The following is a 14,508-nucleotide window of genomic DNA, read 5'->3' as shown; positions in this document are numbered from 1 at the left end:
CATGATCATCACAATAGATGCAGAAAAAGCATTTGACAAAATCCATCATCCATTTATGATTAAAACTCTCATCAAAATTGGTATACAAGGGACATACCTCAATGTAACAAAAGCCATCTACGACAAACCCACGGTCAACATAATACTGAACGGAGAAAAGTTGAAAGCATTCCCTCTGAGAACTGGAACAAGACAACGATGCCCACTCTCACCACGCCTCTTCAACACAGAAGTCGTAGCCACAGCAATCAGACAAGGATGCCCAAGAAAAAAAGGGCATCCAAATCGATAAACAGGAAGTCAAATTGTCACTGTTTGCTGACAATATAATTTACCTTGAAAACCCTAAAGACTCCTCCAGAAATCTCTTAGAACTGAAAAAAGAATTCAGCAAAGTTTCCGAATGCAAGATTAATGTTCACAAATTAGTAGCTCTTCTACACACCAATAGCAACCAAGCAGAGAATCAAATCAAGAACTCCCTCTACAAGGAAAACTACAAAACACTGCTGAAAGAAATTATACATGACACAAACAAATGGAAACACATCCCATGCTCATGGATGGGTAGAATCAATACTGTGAAAATGACCATATTGTCAAAAGCAATCTACAAATTCAACGCAATCCCCATCAAAACCATCAAAATACCACCATCATTCTTCACAGAACTAGAAAAAATAATTCTAAAATCCATATGGAACCAAAAAAGAGCCCATAGCCAAAGCAAGACTAAGCAAAAAGAACAAATCTGGAGGCATCACATTACCTGATTTCAAATTATACTATAAGGTCACAGTCACCAAACAGCATGGTACTGGTATAAAAACAGGTGCATAGACCAATGGAACAGAACACAGAACCCAGAAATATACTCAAATACTTACAGTCAACTGATCTTTGACAAAGCAAACAAAAATACAAAGTTGAGAAAGGACACCCATTTCAACTAATGTTGCTGGGATAACTGGCCAGCCACATGTAGGAGAATAAAACTGGATCCTTATCTCTCACCTTATACAAAAATCAACTCAAGATGGATAAGGACTTAAATCTAAGACCTGAAACTATAAAAATTCTAGAAGATAACATTGGAAAAACCCTTCTACACACTGGCTTAGGCAAGAATTTAATGCCCAAGAACCCAAAAGCAAACGCAATAAAAACAGAGATTAAATACTTGGGACTTTACTAAATTAAAGAGCTTTTGCATGGCAAAAGGAACAGCAGAGTAAACAGACAACCCTGCAGAGTGGGAGAAGATCTTCATAATCTATACATCTGACAAAGGACTAACATCCAGAATATACAATAAACTAACAAATCAGTAAGAAAAAAAAAAAAATTCCATCAAAAAGTGGGCTAAGGAACTGAATAGACAATTCTCAAAAGAAGATATACAAACAGACAACAAACATTTTAAAAATGCTCCACATCACTAATGATCAGGGAAATGCAAATCAAAATCACAATGTGATACCACCTTACTCCTGCAAGAATGGCCATAATCAGAAACATCAAAAAACAGTAGATGTTGGCATGGATGCGGTGAATAGGGAATACTGCTACACTGTTGGTGGGAATGTAAATTGGTACAACCACTGTAGAAAACAATGTGGAGATTCCTTAAAGAACTAAAAGTAGAACTACAATTTGATTCAGCAATCCCACTACGCAGTATCTATCCAGAGGAAAATATGTCATTATATGAAAAAGATGCTTCACACGCATGTTTATAGCAGCACAATTTGCAATTGCAAAATCATGGAACCAACCCAAATGCCCATCAATCAACAAGTGAATAAAGAAACTGTGGTATATTCATATGATGGAATACTACTCAACCATAAAAAAGGAATGAATTAATAGCATTCACAGTGACCTGGATGAGATTGGAGACTATTATCCTAAGTGAAGTAATTCAGGAATTGAAAACCAAACATTGTATGTTCTCACTTAAATTAGGAGCTAAGCTATGAGGACTCAAAGGCATAAGAATGATACAATGGACTTTGGGGACTTGGGGGAAGGGTGGGAAGGGGCCAAGAGATAAAAGGCTTCAAATATGGTAGAGTGTATACTGCTTGGGTGATGGGTACACCAACATCTCACAAATCACCACTAAAGAACTTATTCATGTAACCAAATACCACCTGTACCGCAATAACTTATGGGAAAAAAAAACTTTTTTTTGAGACAGAGTCTCGCTGTGTCACCCAGGCTGGAGTACAGTGGCGCTATCTCGGCTCACTGCAAGCTCTGCCTCCCGGGTTCATGCCATTCTCCTGCCTCAGCCTCCCGAGTAGCTGGGACTACAGGTGTCTGCCACCACACCCAGCTAATTTTTCGTATTTTTAGTAGAGACTGGGTTTCACCACGTAAGGCAGGATGGTCTCGATCTGACCTCGTGATCTGCCTGCCTCAGCCTCCCAAAGTGCTGGGATTACAGGCGTGAGCCACCACACCTGGCTAACTTACGGAAAAATTTTTTAAAAAATAAGTATTTACAGCATCCTAAATATGAATCTTTTCCTTCCTATCTGTAAGTGGCACCAAAAGTAACTTCTTTAATTCCAATCAACAAACTATGATTGATTAGAACCATAGTTATTAGCCAACACTCTAACAGTACCACAAAACTCTTGCATTTTAAGCTTATAAATTACATATAATTCCTGTACTTTAATATTAACCCATCATAAATTCTACTATATTAAAAAATACGATTTGGCTGGCTGGGAGTCCAAGGCAGGCAGATCGCCTGAGGTCAGGAGTTTGAGAACAGCCTGACCAACACGATTGAAACTCCGTCTCTACTGAAAATACAAAAATTAGCCAGGCATGGTGGCGCATGCCTGTAATCCCAGCTTCCTGGGAGGCTGAGGAAGGAGAATTGCTGGAACCCGAGAGGTGGAGGCTGCAGTGGGCCAAGATGGCGCCACTGCACTCCAGCCTGGGTGACAGAGTGAGACTCCATCTCAAAAAAAAAAAAAAAAAGAAAGAAAAAAGAAAAAAAGAAAAACACTATTCAAGAAACTAACAGACGGCTCTATTCTCTATAGTCCTAAAATGCTTTCCAATATCCAATTGGATATTGTTACTACAAAAATCATTCTGTTAACATTAAATGCAAATAAAAATATAATACTCGCTTTTGAATAAAAATTTTAATTGCACAATAATCACCTTTACATTTTTAAATTTAAATTCCTCTTTTAAAATTTAGAACATGGAGACAGTCCTCTTTGACAATCCTTCCCAATCCAGTCCTCTCCTCCCTGCTCCCTAAAGACAATCACTATAGTGAGAATTTGTTATTTATCTTTACCGATCTTTAAAAAAATAATTACCCCCCACCACACACATATACACACAGGGAGAAACTATATTGAGTGTGCAGTTTTTTTCTTTTATAGAAATGGCATTGGCTGTATATTTACTTCACATTTTTTTCATGAAACAATAATTAATTCCTGATTAAATATTTTATAACATCCCATAATACAACTATTTTGTCCAATCATTAATTCAATGGATGTTAAAGACATCTCTCAATATTTTGATATTATAAGTAATACTGGAATTGAAATCTTGGTATACATTTCCTTGTGAAAGTATATAAGTGCTTCTCTGCAGCAGATATGCAGGGGAGAAACTGCTGGATCCCACACACTGTACAGGTTTACCCCCTTTTTTGTAAGAGTCAGGTCTCACTACGTCACCCAGGCTAAAGTGCAGTAGCAATTTACAGGTGTGATCACAGCACACTGCAACCTTGAAGGCCTTCAGTGATCCCCCCACCTTAGACTCCCAAGTACCTGGGACTATAGGTGCTCACCACCACACCTGGCTAACTTAAAAAAAAAAATTTAGAGACAGGGTCTTGCTATGTTGACCAGGCTAGTTTTGAACTCCTGGCCTCATGCAATCCTTCCATTTCAGCCTCTCCAGTAGCTGGAACTACAGGTGTGTGCCACTGCACCTGGCCATGTTTACTTTTTAATAGACTCTACCAAATTACCTTACAAAGTATTTCTACCAATTTATACTCTCAGCAATGTAGTATGAGAATACCCATGTTCTAGCCAACATTAGATACTACAAAATATTTAAAATTTTGCCAACCTGATAGATGAAAAAATCATGTCATCTTGTTTTAGTCTGTATTTCTCTAATCAATATTGAGGTGGTGCTTCTTTTTGTTTATTGGCAGGTTCATTTCCTCATCTGGAGCTGTCTGTTAATCCCAGTTTTTTTCCATCAGGATATCTTTTCTCCTGATTTGTACCAGTTCTTTATATATTTGGATACTAGTCCTCCCTGAGTAGTAAATATATGTGTAGCAAATATTTTTCTCCCAGTCTATTTTTGTCTAACTTTATGGGTTTTTTAATCATAAAAGATGTTAAATTTTTGTTGCAAAAACTATCAATATTTTCTATTATTTTTCCTATCAAAATATTGTTTTTTTCTTATGTTTAGTTTTAACTAGATGAAAATTTGAGGTTCTGTTTATTTAAGCCTTTACCCCATCTATAACCTATTTTTATGAATGTAAGAATCCAAATTTCTCAAGGTACTACAAAACTAGAAAATAATATGAACAGATTAAAATTAAACAATATTATAATAATAAAGAAGAAAAATCTTATGATTCCATAATGGCAGGAAAAGCATGATAAAATTTTTAAAAAATCTATTCATCATTAAAAAATCAATCAACTAGGATTAAAAATAACTTATAATTTGATAATGGATGTCTTTTTTAAAAAATACAGCAAATACACCAGACTTTTCATCATGCCAAGGGAAGAGCTGATATTAAATACTTCCTTAACCGTGAAAGGTGACAGAGATTCCTGCTACTGGCATGCCATGTCATATACCTGTAAGATCTGGGTCACAGCCTCTGATTATATCAGGGAAGGGCTACTTCCCCTCAAAATTTATGCTAGGTTGTCAAAATTGGGCTTACACCAAAACTATGCCACATTATGCTGCTCTTGTATCCCACCTGATCACAACAGTGAGTAGTTGGAGCTTCTGTACTTAATGCAGTTTAAAAACTATAAAGCCCAAGGATGTAAGCCCTGTCTCAGTATGAAAATGCCATTAGACTTCTATACACTAACACAGAAAGAATGGGCAATGGGGAGACAAGTGCATCTGGTATTACTCCAGGCTCTATAAGTTTTTCCCATTGAATATTACTCTAGTAGGCTTTGCATGAATTCCGCTTGGCCATTTGTGCTTGATTACATGATAACTGTCACAGAAAAGTGGACATCAGGTCAGGTTTCTACTGCAGTTTTCTGTAAAGCAAAGGACCAGAGGTGAAAGACTCATTCTGGCATTTTGGCAACATGCCCAGTCATCAGGATGGCTAATCACTAACTGTGATTGGGAAATAGCCCTAAAGTCCCAGTGAATAAAATATCTGGAAAATAAGACTGGCCAGGTAGGAACTCCTTGGTTGCTATTAATGGCCTTGGTGAGAATCTACTAGGAAGAGGTAAACTCCACTGAAGGGAAGGTTAAGTAATCCCTGATGAAATTATATAGACACACACAGAGAAGTAATGATGCAAAACAAGAGCTAGAAAATACTCTTACAGAAAAGTAACGGAGGAAGATTTTCTCTAGCATACATCTACACTAACATAAAGAAAGCTACTGCAATAAGGCGGAGTGTTGTTGGCACATAAACGGAAATAAAAAGCCGTGGTGAATATGAGTCCAGAAATAGACCAATCCATATAAAGACACCTGATTTTTAACAAAGCTAATATTGCACAGTAGTGGGTATAGACACATATTTCAACAAATGGTGCTGAGATGATTGGGTATTCATATGGAAAAGAAAGAAATTAAATTGCTACCTTATACTAAATCCAAAAAAGAAAAACAAAATGAAACAATTCCAGGTAGATTACAAACCTAAAATATGAAAGTTGAAGCTATAATGCTTATGGAAAATAGTACAGAGGATATACTTGTGAACTTGAGGTAAGAAAATGATTCTTGAGCAAGACACCAAACACATTATTTCTAAAGTAAAAGACTGATAAATGTGACTACCTTACACTTATGAAGCTCTGTTCATCAAAAGACACCAACAAAGGGAAGAGACAAGCTAGAGCACAGGGAAAGCTATTTGCAACACATACAATCAACATCGGACTCACGTTTAGAAGACATAAAGAACTCCTAGAAAATCAATGGGAATAAAGCAGAAAACCGAGTTAAAAACTGGGTAAAACTCAAATAGACATTTCATTAGAAAGGATATCCAAATGGATAGTAAACATAGAAAAAAGTTGTCAAACTCATTAGTAATTAGGAAATCGCAAATTAAAATCACAATTATTTGACAAGCACACCAAGACAATTCAATGGAGAACAAATCGTTTTTCATGAAATGGTGCTGAGACAACTGGACAGCCACATGCAAAGAATTAAGTTGAACCCCTATCCCACGGCATACGCAAAAATGATCTCAAAATGGATCAAAGACCCAAATGTAAAATGTAAAACTACAAAACTCTTTGAAGAAAACAGGTGTAAATCTTTGTGACCTTGAATCAGGCAATGGTTTCTTAGGTGTAATACCAAAAGCACAAGCAAACAAAACATAGATAAATTAGACTTTATCAAAATGTAAAACTTCTGTGTTTGAAAGAACACTGTATCAAGAAAGTGAAAAGATGACCCAAAGAATTGGAGGAAACATTTGTAAATGATGTGTCTGATAAGTTATTTGTATCCAACATATACAAATAACTAATACAATTCAACAATAAAAGATAACCTAATTTTTAAAAAAAATTTTTTTTCTCAATCACTTTTTGTATTATTATACTTTAAGTTCTACACATGTGCACAACGTGCAGGTTTGTTACATATGTATACATGTGCCATGCTGGTGTGCTGCACCCATTAACTCGTCATTTACATTAGATATACCTCCTAATGCTATCCCTTCCCCCTCCACCCACCCCACGACAGGCCCCACTGTGTGATGTTCCCCTTCCTGTGTCCAAGTGTTCTCGGTGTTCAATTCCTACCTATGAGTGGGAATATGCGGTGTTTGTTTTTTTGTCCTAGTGATAGTTTGCTGAGAATGATGGTTTCCAGCTTCATCCATGTCCCTACAAAGGATATGAACTCATCCTTTTTTATGGCTGCATAGTATTCCATGGTGTATATGTGCCACATTTTCTTAATCCAGTCTATCACTGATGGACATCTGGGTTGGTTCCAAGTCTTTGCTATTGTGAATAGTGCCGCAATAAACATAACATGTGCATGAGACAACCTAATTTTTTAAATGGGCAAAGATTTTAAAAAGGCATCTCTCCAAAGAAGATATGGAGATTGGCAATAAACACATGAAAAGATGTTCAACATCACTGGTCACTAGGGAAATGCAAATCAAAACCCACAATTAGATTCACACAACCTCTTTACACCTACTAGGGTGGGTATAACAAAAAGACAGACAAGGACAAGTGTTGGTGAGCATGTGGAGAAACTGGACTCTCAAACACTGCTGATAAAAATGTAAAATGGTGCAGCCCAAAAACAGTTTAGCAGGCCTTCAAAAAGCTAAACACAGAGTTATATTATGACCTAGCAGTTCTACTCCTAGGTATGTACCCGAAAGAACTGAAATGTATTGTCACATAAAAAATTACACATGACCATTTATAGCAGCATTATTCATTAGTAGCCAAAAAATGGAAAAAATGGATATGAGCCAAATGTCCATCAACAGACAAATGGATAAATAAAATATGGTATATTGATACAATGTAATATTATTCAACCGTAAAGTACTGATACTTCTACAATATAAATGAATCTTGAAAACATTATACTAAATGAAAGAAGCCAGAAACAAAAGGCCACATATTGTGTGATTCCATTTATATGAGATGTCCAGAATAGGCAAATCGAAGACAAAAAATGGATTTGTATTTTCCAGCAGGAGAGGGAAAAGGAGAAAGCAGAGTGGCTGTTAATGGGTTGGGGCTTCTCTGTGAAGTGATGAAAATGTTTGGTGGTTACATAGTTTTGTGAATATACTAAAAATTAACTGTATACGTTTAAAAGGTGAGTTTTATGGTTTATGAGTTACATTTCAAAAGCTATAAACTGGGAAATTATCAAGGGAATATAAAATAGAATTTAGGTGAACAAAAGCTATAAGCAAAAACAAGGGTGAAATCTCACAATACTAAATGAACAAAACAAGATGCAATTCTCTTGAGTACGCCACACTCCCTTTTCTTGAGTGTGCACTTTTTGCTTTGAAATAAAATCTCTGTATTTTCACTATTTTCTGACTCATCCTTGAATTCCTTCTCATGATGGTGTCAAGAGTCTGGACACCGGCTGTGGCTGAGGTCCCATCGGCATTTGGGGACCCCCCTCCAGCCTACCAGTATCATCTTTATGGCCATGCAGCCCAGAGCATCATCAGCCACATTAGAACCACCAGCAGTTGGTAAGACCCACTGGGGCCTTAACTGGAGTCTTCTTGCTCTCTGGAGTTACTGCTACTTTCTTCCCTTCCCACAGCCTGACTCCGCCACAGCCGCTGGAAAACGCAGTTCACCCTGACAGTGACAAACGGAGGTGGGAAGGCTCTGACCTACACCTGAGCTCTGAGGTGCCACAGTCCTCCTGGACAAGAGGCTAATAAGAGTGGGTGGGTAAAATCCCATGTCCCAGTGCTAGACAGCTGCCAAGGAGCATGATGACTTTTTCCTGGGAAGTCTTCTGTTCTCCCAAGGGACCAGCTGCGCTAAGACACTGACCTTGGCTGGGAACTGTTTTCCCTTTCCCATCTGAAGAACCCTGCTTTTGCGGTTTTCTCTTCTCATGCTTCTTCCTCATACTTCACACAAAAGTTTAGTGAACTCTGGACACAGCAAAATAGGTCTGCTGGAATGCCAACTCTAGGCCTATTGTTCTTAAGGGGGCCCTTCAAGGTCGCTATTAATTGGCTATGCTGAATTATCTCTACTCCCAAGTTTTACTTGGTAATAAATATTCAGATGGATTTTAGCAGGCTCATTGCTTTCAAATTAAGTCCACACTTATCCTACTCAACCTTGAAAGCAAAGCCCCAGGGGGCATGGATGCCTGGGCAACACTAGGGCTCCAGGGACACCTGGACACCAAGGTAGCCAGCCAAAGGAACAGGGACGACTGTCTCCCTGGCCTGGCAATGGAGGTGGTGTCAAGTTGGACACTGGCTGGGGTCCCACTGGCATTTGGGGACTCCCCTGCAGCCCACCAGTATCCTCTTTATGGCCACCTAGCCCAGAGCATCGGCACCCATGTTAGAACCACCAGCTCATTCACCTGGCATTTTGTAAATGCTGGAACTAGTCCCTCCATGAGGGAACTATACTGTTCTTTTCTCTTTCAGGTTGTGCCGAGGACAAGTCAAGGCTATGGGTGACTCTCTTTTAGAAAATGGGGTGCAATGGCTAGAGACTGGGATCCTAAAATGCAATACCATCTTGGAATTAAATCTTTTTTGTAAACATCAGAAGTGGACTGAAATAGCGTAAGTATTAATACAAGCCTTAATGGCTCTTTATCAGAATCTTGAACCTCGCAGGAATTGCTGCCTTTGTTATGCTCACACCCCTTTAGGGGAACCAAATGGGACACCAGATACCCTGCATGATCCCCCTTTTGGGAAATGTACCCTCAGTTACCCCCAGACTCCTGCTAGTCCATCTCCTTACCAACCTTCATACCCTTCTCTCCAGAAGGAGCAGAGCCCGACTGGGGTTGCCCACAGTACATTTCCTACCTTCTTAGGGAGGTGGCCAGTGGGGGTGGTGGGACTATCTGGGGACGTATACCTTTTTCGCTGTCTGATCTAGCCTACTGCAGACAGAGGTTGGGCCAATTTTCAGAGGATCTAACTAAAGTTATGGAGGGGTTTTGGGCTCTCTCATTCTCATTTGAGCTAACTTGGGGCCATATTTATATTACCTTGTCCATGTGTTGTACCCCTGAGGAAAAGCAGTGTATCTGGGCACAGGTCCAGGCTTATGCTGACAACTTGTCAGCTTGAGACCCCGAACAATATACTATGGAGGCCACGTCTGTGCCTAACAGTGGCCCTAACTGGAACTATCAACAGGGCCAGACTTATCTAAGAAAAAAAAAAAAATCACATGGTGACTTGTTTAGTGAAAGGAATGAAAAAAATGTACCACTAAGCCTGTGAGCTATGATAAAATAAGGGAAAGAACTCCAAGAAAAGATGAAAACCCTGCTGTGTTCCAGGGGAGGCTTGTGAAGGCCATAAAAGAATATATACTAACACTGACCCCAGTATTGATGCTGGCCAAGTTTTTCTAAGGACATACTTTATTAGTGTATCAGCATCTGACATCAGGAGGAACATGAGGAGGAAAGCGCAGAAATTGGCTTTGGGATCCCAAATGCCTATTAACCAATGTGTGATGTGGCTTTTAGGGTTTTCAATAACAGGGACAGGGCTGAAGAGGCTGAAAGGACCCAGCATGGCAAACAACGGGACAGACAGCAGGCCCAAGTGACACCCAGGGGGATTCTTTGCCCAAGGACCAAACAGCTCTAACAGCAAACCTGTAGGTAATGGTTGCTGCTTCTAGTGTAGGAAGCTGGGATATTAGAGCAAGTGCTGGTTCATGGTATAAGATCTCAAGGACGCTTCTTTTAATTTTTATTTTTTGTATCCCTCTGCACACCGACTCTCAATATTTGTTTGCTTTTGAGTGGACTAATCCTGAAACTATTATTACCCAGCAGTACACCTGCACAGTACTGCCTCAGGGCTTTAGGGATAGCCCTTACTTGTTCAGCAATGCCTTGGCATGAGAATTAAGGGAGCTAGAGCTAGAAAGGGGAGCTGTACTACAATATGTGGATGACATCCTTGTATATAGTTCCACTAAAGAGAACTCAGATAAGAATGCCATTCAAGTCCTAACCTTCCTGGGAGAAAGAAGATTATCAGGTCTCTCCATCTAAGGCCCAGATTTCTAAAACAGAAATAAAATATCTGGGGTACGTCCTAAGCCCAGGAAACCGGATCTTCTCTGTCAAGCAAAAGGAGGCTATCTTAAAGATGAGACCTTCACAAATGAAGAAGCAACTCGTAACTTTCCCAGGCATGGCACGATTTGGATCCCAGGATTTCAGCTCATTACTAAGCCATTGCATGAGGTCCTAACTGGGCCAAAGCATCAACTGCTTGGAGGAACTTTCACTGTAATAAACCCCATCTTCGGTTCTTATATTAACAATTCAGTATTAGCTGAACTACAAGTTCGAAGGATTTACCAAGAGGCTATCCAGCTAAATAATTTCAATAACTCTACCATTCAAGCCATCTTGGACCCCATCAAAGGATATCAACCTAGTGTGACATGTTTCCTACCTTTCCTAGGACTTCCAGTAGCTATCCTCTTATTACTGGTTTTTAGTCCTTGCTTGTTTAACCTCTTTGTAAAGTTATGTCTTTTAGGTTGCAACAGTTCCACGTCAAAATGATGGTCATGCAAGGATTCCAAGCAATCCCTGCCTGAGACGCAGACTCTTCTGATGACCCACCCTTGGGACCCTTAGAGCAGGCAGCCAGAGGTTTCCATGCTGGTGTCAGGCAGGGCCAATGCCCTGAAATCAGCAGGAAGCAGATATAGAAAACTGTCCTCCTCCCTCATCAACTCTTAATAAGGGATGGAAGTCTCTGACGGGGATAAAATGAGACAGGAATAATACTGGGTGGTCACCTGAGAAGAGAAAACTCCAGGCAGCAGTTTCACATGCGAGAGGCTACGGGCTGATAAATCTCTGAAAAACAGCATGTGAACCACGCTGGCTAAGACCAACCAGACCCAATATGGCACTGGATTTGACCTAGTTTTCACCTAGGACCTCATTATATGCTCATTAACATACTAAGTCACACACCCACTGGCGCCATAATAGTTCCAAGAACACCCGCATTGGGTATGAGTAGGTGGCACTACAGTTCAGAGGTATCTCCACCTTTTCCTAGAGATTTTCGTAAATATTCTACCCCTTAGTTAAAGCAACCCACAAAGGTAGCAGCCCCAAACCCCTCTTATATGGAACTCTTTCTTGAGTATGCCCATACTCCCCTTTCTTGAGTTTGTACATTCTCTATATTTTCACTAGAAAAAGAAAAAAAGAAGACACAAAATGTAACATGATTCTATTGACAGAACGTTCAAAACAAGGCAAAACTAAACTTTACTGTTTAGGGATGCATACCCAGGTAAAAATCTGACATGAAATTAGGATAGTAATTTTCTCTGGGGGTAAATAATCATGATCAAGGAGGATACATAAAGCATTTCTGGGGTACAAAGAAATGTGCTACTTCCTAATGCATGTGGTCATTATAAGGGCGTTTCATAGCAACTGTATATAATGGTCACACAACTATTACGTTTTATGCAGTTTTCTCTAAGTACAGTTTTCAATTTAAATTTTAGAAAGAATTAATACTGTATATTCTCTCTTAGATGCAGGGTTCTAAACAGGAGGTCAATTTTGTTATCAGTAACATACAAATCAGTTGCAGTCTTGCATTTTTATACTTGATTTCTCAGTTTCTGAGATAGCTGTGTTGAAGTCTCCATGAAGAGATCAAGGGGACTTAGTTTCCTGTATTAAGATTTTGTTTTGCATATTTTGAAACTATATATTGTTAATATTAAGTGTATGCAAGTTCATTCCTGTTATTTTTTTTAGACCATTACTTTTGTCAAAATACAAAATTCCATTTTGTCATTTTTACTTATTTATTTATTTTTTGAGACAGAGACTCTTGTCGCCCAGGCTGGAGTGTTGTGGCACAATCTTGGCTCACTGCAACCTACGCCTCCCAGCTTCAAGAGATTCTCGTGCCTTAGCCTCCCAAGTAGCTGGGACTACAGGCACACGCCACCACGCCTGGTTAATTTTTTGTATTTTCAGTAGAGACAGGGTCTTCCCATGTTGCCCAGGCTGCTCTCAAACCCCTGCGCTCAGGAAATCCACCCACCTTTGCCTCCCAAAGTTCTAGGATTACAGCTGTGAGCCACCACGCCTGGCCCATTTTGTCATTTTTAGTGCTCTACACACTGATTCCTATACTGGCTTATATTAATATTGTTACACGGCATTTTTTATGTGTGTAAGTATATAGCTAGTATATATTTTTTATATATTTATTTTAAATGTTTCCCGTCATTTTGTTTATAAGTGTTTTTTGTAAAGGCATAAAGGTCTCTTGTTTCATTTTGTTTACCCAATCTGAGTCTCTTTTAATATGTAAATTAATTCATTATGATAACTGTTATATTTTGTGTTCTAGCCAGCCTCCAAGATGGCCCCCCAAAATATCCACTTCTAAAATTCCACATCCTTGTGTAGACATTATATATATCAGAGTTTGTGTGACCAAACGGATACATGAGAGGTGATGGCCTGTCACTTTTGAGATTCGGTTATAAAACACTGCAACTTCCATATCAGGCTCGCTCTCTCTCTCAATTCCCTCGCTTTGGGAGAAGCCAGCTGCCATGCTGTGAGAACATTCAGGCAGAAAAAAAGCTCATCATCACTGGTCATTAGACAAATGCAAATCAAAATCACAATGAGATACCATTTCTAGCCACTCAGAATGGCGATCATTAAAAAGTCAGGAAACAACAGATGCTGGAGAGGATGTGGAGAAACAGGAATGCTTTTACACTGTTGGTGGGAGTGTAAATTAGTTCAACCATTGTGGAAAACAGTGTGGCAATTCCTCAGATATCTAGAACCAGAAATACCATTTCACCAAGCAATCCCATTACTGAGTATATACCCAAATCATTCTACCATAAAGACACATGCACACGTATGTTTATTGTGGCACTATTCACAATAGGAAAGACTTGGAACCAACTCAAATGCCCATCAATGATAGACTGGGTAAAGCAAATGTGGCACATATACACCATGGAATATCATGCAGCCATAAAAAAGGATGAGTTCATGTCCTTTGCAGGGACATGGATGAAACTGGAAACCATCATTCTCAGCAAACTAACGCAAGAACAGAAAACCAAACACCACACATATTCTCACTCATAAGTGGGAGTTGAACAATGAGAACCCATGGACACAAGGAGAGGAACATCATACACCAGGGCCTGTCGGTGGGTGGGAAGCTAGGGGAGGGATAGCATTAGGAGAAATACCTAATGTAGATGACAGGTTGATGGGTGCAGCAAACCACCATGGCATATGTATACCTCTGTAACAAAACTGCACGTTCTACACATTCTGCACATGTAGCATAGAACTTAAACTATAATAAGAAAGAAAGAAAGAAAGAAAGAAAGAAAGAAAGAAAGGCTCTCAAAGTGAGAAACTAAAGCATCTGGCCAACAGCCAGGGAGAAACTGAGGCTTATCAACAACTATATGAGTAAAACTCTAAGTG

General features: G+C 39.3%; 1 protein-coding gene across 3 annotated transcripts in view; it reads right to left on the bottom strand.

Annotated features, from left to right (window-relative positions):
• The window catches only part of COPG2 (COPI coat complex subunit gamma 2), a 160,064-nt gene that overhangs the window by 70,426 nt on the left and 75,130 nt on the right, over nucleotides 1–14,508 (bottom strand). The gene's annotated exons all lie outside the window — the stretch shown is intronic.

Source organism: Trachypithecus francoisi, unplaced genomic scaffold (genome assembly GCF_009764315.1).
Source record: "Trachypithecus francoisi isolate TF-2019V2 unplaced genomic scaffold, Tfra_2.0 Lachesis_group4, whole genome shotgun sequence".
Classification (NCBI taxonomy): Eukaryota; Metazoa; Chordata; class Mammalia; order Primates; family Cercopithecidae; genus Trachypithecus; species Trachypithecus francoisi.
This window is presented reverse-complemented; position numbering and strand designations above follow the sequence as displayed.